The following is an 8290-nucleotide window of genomic DNA, read 5'->3' on the forward strand; positions in this document are numbered from 1 at the left end:
TTGTAAACAACGTTTCGACAATTTACATTGTCATCATCAGTTTATATAGTATACTACTCCTGGGTTTTATTGTACACAACGTTTCAACAATTTAGATTGTCATCATCAGTTTATATAGTATACTACCCCTGGGTTTTATAGTACACAACGTTTGAACAATTTACATTGTCATCATCAGTTTGTATAGTATACTACTCCTGGGTTTTATTGTACACAACGTTTCTACAACTTACACTGTTCCCCATATATTGTGTGCTTCTTAATGTATATTGGCTACATCAGTTAATATGCTCCTTTAATTCTAGACAACATTTTACAATTTACATTGTCACCGTTTGTCATATATGGTATTACTACTTTATTCCAATTCCTTTGCCATGGCTAGTGCTTCCGGGAGTCGGCCCAGTGTCCTCTGTTAATCAATATCACTTAAAAGTCCTACAGAATAACAATGAAAGTGAGATAACAACTGAATATATCAATAAAGACTGAGAAATATATTAACAATATTATTAACAAATGTCAAGTCTGGTGTCAACTGTAATAAATAGATTAACAAAACCACTCGACTAATCTCTTTCATTATCACTATATTAAACAAGATTTTATAACTCCCACCAGTTAACCTTTAAATATCTAGACATTGAGATGAGAGACTTATAACATTTACATTGAAATAAAAAGAAGATATAAGAACCTAAATCATATTGTTATTCAGAGTATAATCACGTTTGCGATCTTTCGACAACTGATCTTCTTCTGCCCCTACTAAAGTACATACAGTATATTACTAATGCAAACAATTTCAAGACAATACATAAGTCAACAAGTATGCAAAATTTCATTACAAAATGTCATTAAAACAAATTTTTATCAGCATTTAAATACCAGTTTACCCTATTTCCTACTCTGAAAAAAGGCTATTTGACCAGTACTGTGAATATAACAACAAACAGGGATCTGGACAGGGTTAATTTTGTTGAAACGTAGGTGATTCATTTAAAAAGAAGTGGGTTCTATCAAAATTGGAAGTTAACATCCTTTTAATGTTGCGTCCAGGTTGGGCCAATAAAACAGATGAGTGATACAGCATCTATGGACATTAGATGAAGAGTGCATGATAAAAAGTAAGACGTTAATCTCCATTCATTTCATTTCCACGGTAGTTACTGATTCGAACTGGAGATTTACGTACTAAATTAGTGCAATTAATAGACGATATAGATTTTGAAATGACGTGTTTTGATTTTATTTAGATTTCAATATTAGATTTACAATCTTTCAATCACGTGCAATTTCTTCTGACATTATCAACAGATTTACTCGAAATCACATTTTTCGATTTTAACTAGATCTATGATCAATAATCTACAATTTACAATCTCTTGATGTTTCTTCTGAATGCATTAAGTAGTTTATTAATTAATGAAATCTGGCAGCTGTCGGTGTGTGACGTGGATGTGACAAAATGAATACGGCCGTCACGTACATCACACCGGGGCACTAGAGAGTGATTATACTCGAGAGGTTACGACCCCACCAATATCAATAACCTACACTAGGTGAGAGCAGTAGTCTAATGAATAATAATAAACCACATGCTATTTATTTACCTTTATAAATTCAGCTATTAACAATCACAACACTCAGAACTATTCATAATAAAACTAGGTTTGAATTAGATTATTTTCTCAATACTAAGAGCCGAAGTGGCCGTATCCTTACTTCATTGAACATTATTCTCACGTTTCTTAATGATCATCGACAATCATAGTCTAACTTTTCACATTCCAAATAATACATAATAAAACCAAACTGACTATAACTAAATCTTTTCTCCCAGTATAAAACAATATATGATTGCGTTTTTGTTGAATATTTTTTCGTTAATTTTGGCTTTTTCTGTAATGACAACAGAAGGAATAGTTTCTTTAACACGGTCTCATTGTCAAAATACGTTCATCATTAACTCTAGTTCTAAATCTTCCTTACGACTGTGATAAAAGTATATTCAAAACAGTGGCGGAATCAGGTTTACGTCCGGAGGGGGGATATGTGAGGTTGCCCGAAATTCTAACCTTGTTATGAGATTTTTGTGCCCGAAAAACATGTCTTGGGGGGGGGGGGGTGTCCGGGTGACCCCTCTGATTCGAAATATACCCTGCACAATGGCAAGCGTAGCAAATTCAACTAACCTGTTGAATTACTTAAATAATCCGTTTTCTGTCCATTTAGCATAAATTAGTAATTGTAGTCAGAATAATCAACAGAGAACATGAGGATTAAAATTCCAGACATCATTGGAAACTTAAAAACTTAAATGTTAAAAAGACAATAGAATCACCGTAACGAGAAGTATTATCATGTCTGAAGCCTTCATTAAACTTGTCATAATGGAGTTGTTGACATTTTTCATCAAACAAAGAAAAATACTGAGGGTGGCTGGAACAAATATAATGACATCAAATACAAAACAATCTCCTTTGACTGACAAAGAAATACAAAACAATCTCATTTGACTGACATCAAATACAAAACAATCACCTTTGACTGACAAAGAAATACAAAACAATCACCTTTGACTGACAACAAATACAAAACAATCACCTTTGACTGACATCAAATACGAAACAATCTCCTTTGACTGACAAAGAAATACAAAACAATCTCATTTGACTGACAAAGAAATACAAAACAATCTCATTTGACTAACATCAAATACAAAACAATCTCCTTTGACTGACATCAAATACAAAACAATCTCATTTGACTGACATCAAATACAAAACAATCTCCTTTGACTGACAAAGAAATACAAAACAATCTCCTTTGACTGACAAAGAAATACAAAACAATCTCATTTGACTAACATCAAATACAAAACAATCTCCTTTGACTGACAAAGAAATACAAAACAATCTCCTTTGACTGACATCAAATACAAAACAATCTCATTTGACTGACAAAGAAATACAAAACAATCACCTTTGACTGACAAAGAAATACAAAACAATCTCCTTTGACTGACAAAGAAATACAAAACAATCTCCTTTGATTGACAAAGAAATACAAAACAATCTCCATAATTCGACAAATTTATGTGATCCCAATGTATGTCGGATTAAACAAGGTTTACTGTATCGACATATTTTAAATACCACCAGAGCACAACCGTTATCAAATAGCAGGTGGTTTTAAAACAGACAAAAATATCGAAAAAAAAATAAATATGTCATTTTATACAAAAAATCTGGCATACCTATCATAAAATAAATCTTTTATAATATTATAATAGATCTTAAACAAAACGATATAAAAATTCAAAGACATGCATGTGGAGAAACATAAAACACGAGAGTAGATTTTTATACTGGTGAAATTCTTAACCTCTGACCCCCAGTCAACCTGTATTTTAATTTGACAGTAAGTGAATAAACTCAACACGGCGTGCATAGGGTTAAAGAGGGCCTGAAAGATTTCGAGTTATGAAAAACTTCTGCGAATTTAAACCTGATTTTAATAAATAAACTCAGGGTTAGAGAGGGCTTGAAAATTCTGTATTTCGACATTAAATACTATCCAGAAATAGATAATAAATTTTAATTTAATTTGATATCTAGACCAGAATTACGAAAAAAAAACTAACAAATATTGAGCATATCTTATAAATACATGGGTACATTAAAACTCCATTCGATAACAACTATCTATGAAAGGTGCTATTATACATGATGATAAGAGTTTTAGAAAACATCTGAACAAAATTGAACTGGCATAAGCAAAAACTACCACCCAAGTTTACACAATTAGGCTGTAGTAACGCTGCAAAGGCGGATCAAAATTTCGGATCGTTATTCTTGAGGTATTGGTCCTTTGCATGGAGCATGCACTCCTTGTCTTAATAAAGCAGTAAGCCTACTGTATAAGAAGTTGCTCTACGACATTTTCATCTAAACACAATACAGTTTTATAAGTTTGTATGTATATATTGTGTTACATTTGAAAATACGTTATTAATTAGCCTCGTATAGAAACTCAACTTTAATCTTGACACGTTAAACCTAATAATCTTTATAAACTTTAGATATTGACAGATAGTTTTTATTGTGTATTTAGTTTAATGCCCTCATTAAAAAAGATTACCATCTCGGGTATCGGGTAAGTAAGATTGCATGATAAAATGCACAAAGATATTAGATACTAGCTTTGATGTTCTATAAGATCTAGATAGAATGATCCGCAAAAACGCTATCAACTCATTTTTCAATTTTATTCTCCATTTTCTTTAAACATTGGCTTATAAAGATTTAAAAAGTGTTTCAAAATAGCCATTTAGTTTAAGGCTAGTCATTTAGGCTATATTTTCCCGAATTTTCTACGCGAAGCAGATCATGCTTACTCCTCTAGAAACACCGGATGGTACTTCCCGTTGGAGGAGTCCACTACTATAATAATTTTACTCTTGATTTTGCCATGTTTTGGACGAGATTTTGATTAACGAAATTTTCTTGCTTGAAATTTTTATTACATTCGCTATTGGCGTTCTATGATGATTTTATGATTTCGTATTTTCATATTAAAAATACTCAATACATTCAATATAATGTTATCATTTTGATATTTTATTCCGGGTGTATTTCTCTAAATTCATTGTCGTCTAAATAGTTGAAAAGACAGATTCGCCATTTTGGCATTTGGGTCTTGAATATAAGTAAATAGTCCTCAGAAGTATACGAAAATCATATAATTCCTTTCAAAATACTTCAAACTAGGAATTTGACTCCCTATTTCTATATACATTCATCTATATATGTATGTCTTTTCTATAAAAGACGACTCGTCTTTTTAACTTTCAAACTCTGGACATACATGGATTTGAAGTCTAAAATTTCGATGGTGAGCTGTGAATACTATAACGGATCAGCTTAGCTACAGGATATTCCGTTTCTGAGACTAAGGTACGTTTGGTCAAACGGATTGCGAATCTGTCTCTTTAACAGCTGATTGGAGAAAGGCTTCTGAAAGAAAATCAAACATCTCATTTCAATTCTGAATAGTATTATTGATAATTGATATCGAGCTCCATCAGGTTGTATAGCAAATATATGTCAAGTGTCATTCTAATATGTCATAATTTCGTAATAATTTTGGTGCTGATGCCCATACTAGGTCGGATGGTATCGTTAAAAAGTGCAGAGCGTTGGCATCGATATCACTCGAAAAACAAGCCATGAATCAGAACTAATGTTTAATATTTCTTTTAAAATATTTCGAGAATTTAAATTGATGTTGGTTTTATTACACCAATTAAAGAAACATAAACCTTAGCAAACAGAAAGAAATATATGTCTGATTCTGATAGATCTCAACAGGAGGTCCTAATGGCATGGAGTTTTTTTAGTTTTTTTTTTTTTGGCATATATCATTAAATAACGGAACCTGATTTTACGGTACATTACTCTCGAAATTTATTGTACACAACGTTTCGACAATTTACATTGTCATCATCAGTTTATATAGTATACTACTCCTAGGTTTTATTGTACACAACGTTTCGACAATTTACATTGTCATCATCAGTTTATATAGTATACTACTCCTGAGTTTTATTGTACACAACGTTTCAACAATTTACATGATCAATTTATATGGTATTTTACTCCTAGGTTTTATTGTACACAACGTTTCAACAATTTACATTGTCATCAACAGTTTATATAGTATGCTACTACTAGGTTTTATTGTACACGTTTCAACAATTTACATTGTCATCATCAGTTTATATGGTATACTACTCCTGAGTTTTATTGTACACAACGTTTCAACAATTTACATTGCCATCATCAGTTTATATGGTATACTACTCCTGAGTTTTATTGTAAACAACGTTTCTACAATTTACATTATCAATATCAGTTTATATAGTATACTACTCCCGAGTTTTATTGTACACAACGTTTCTACAATTTATATTGTCATCATCAGTTTATATAGTATACCACTCCTGATTTTTATTGTACACAACGTTTCAACAATTTACATTGTCATCATCAGTTTATATAGTATACTACTTCTGAGTTTTATTGTACAAACGTCAGGTGTAGTAATCCATCAAAATATGTTCCGTTATATCAATGTATTTTTGCATCTTATTCTTCTGATGTGCATTCAAACATGCATATTATTATCATTATTATTATTATTATTATTGTGCACCTGATAAATCGCAAAAGTAGGACGTAAAACTCTATTCATTTCATTTCATTTTATAAATCGCCAAATGCCTACAGAAAGAACGTAAAAAATTAATGGAATGCCACACGAAAGTCAACAAAATTTATGTAAGAAATTTCTAAGTCTTGGCAGATTCAGAGCAAAAAAGTAAACTTTAAACGCCAGAAACTGTTCACTAATGGTAAATAAAAGTAATTCTTGATATTCCATTAGCACATAATTAATTCAAAATCCAGCACTGAAATAAATTTGCAGATTGGAAAAAAAAGTATAAATATTTTACTAAAATATAAACAAAATACACCGCAACTGTGTATACCACTGCCAAGGCACTGTTTGATAATTCATTAGCAATATGAAAAACAGGTTAAGAATCGCACTGGAGACCTACTGACTGACTAGTTGAGAATTTTAATATTAATTTGATGAGATTTAATGAGTAATACGATATAGGATGAATTAAATCAGGTATCTGCAGGAGATGCTGTAGCCCGAAAATTACACTTCCCTTGACATGGGAGCAGCAAAAATTCCCGTTTTTATGATTTCTTACATGAGTTCTGAACAAACGACATAATGAAAGGGGTTAAATTAACAGGATATGAAGAAATTACAATCTTTCTATTTAATATGTCTGTAAAATCATTTCATGTTAAAATTACTGCTCTTGAACACATTGTCGTAGCAAGACCCTGCTTAAACTTTTCCAAACACTAGATGATACTTATCGTTTGAGGAGGCCACTCCCATACAGTTATTCCTCTCGATTTTGCCATGCTTTGGACGAGATTTTGATTAACGGAATTGTCTTGCTTGTACCGATTTTTATTCCAATATTACAAATAGTTCTAATGAAACTAGTACAATGTTATCGTTTGTCAATTGACAATGTTCGACTACAGATAAGAGTCGGTAACAAATCTGACCGATTTAACAATCTATCATCTGAATAATTCGTTCATCAAAAACGATCAACCTGATACTGGGATAACAATGGTACAATAACCCTGTAAACTATGTAGAAAATAGCATGTCCAGAAGCCTCTCCTATGAACATGGTCTGGCGTCTTTTTAACCTTATCTACGTTTCGGTGGAAGTCAGTATTTTGTAAGTTTCGGACAACAGGTAATGAAGATGATCTCCCACGATGTTAAACGATTTATCATATTGTACAAACATTACCACATATACAAACTGTAGAACATATATTCCAGGTCTATAAACACTAGTTTTGAAGACGAATTTTGATTTCGTCTTAGTGGAATTCCATAAAAACAAACAGGTAAAAATAAAATCAAAGAATAATGTACACTTGACTACAAATATGACATATAGATAAAAAAATAACAACACTAAATAAACAAAGATCGATCATTTGTAAAAAAAAAACATCTATCCTTTGTATATCTAAATCTAACATAGTACAAGAATGTGACAATAGATAGATGTGTTGAATATAAGACAAGAGAAACAAGAAATAGATCGATTAGACTTAATTTACCAAGGAAGCTGGTGATAGTCTCAATTCCTTTGCCTTTTGCAACTGGAAATTAAACTTCCACTGCCATCATACACAATGTTGTATTTGGTCTACTAGTTACATTATTTTCAAATGGAAGAATTCTAGATTTTCTTCGTAGAGGTCGTTGAAGTTTGTTCAAACTTACGTTATGAATCCGAAGCTGGTAGCAATAATATAACAGAACAAACGGAAACCGTCTAAAAAATTCAGGAGCAAAATCTCAAACGTTTCAAGCATTGAATTACAATAATTAGGATTTCCATGTTAGCGAATTAGATGATCTAAATCTTTGGTGTAAACCAAGTAAGATTTTCCAAACTACACAATCTTTTTGCTCGTTCTTTTATATGTAACCTCAACTTCCGAACTATTCCATATTCTAACTCTGGCCTTCTTATACTTGAACCCCAAGTCAGATAGCTAGCGCCTTATTCTTCTACGTACGTGCTCTCTAAATAAATGAATGTTTTCTATTGTAAACCCGAGTAAACCGGTGACAGATTTGCGAACAATTTCTTACTCATTTCTCAAAC

This window comes from Lottia gigantea (assembly GCF_000327385.1).
Source record: "Lottia gigantea unplaced genomic scaffold LOTGIsca_44, whole genome shotgun sequence".
Classification (NCBI taxonomy): Eukaryota; Metazoa; Mollusca; class Gastropoda; family Lottiidae; genus Lottia; species Lottia gigantea.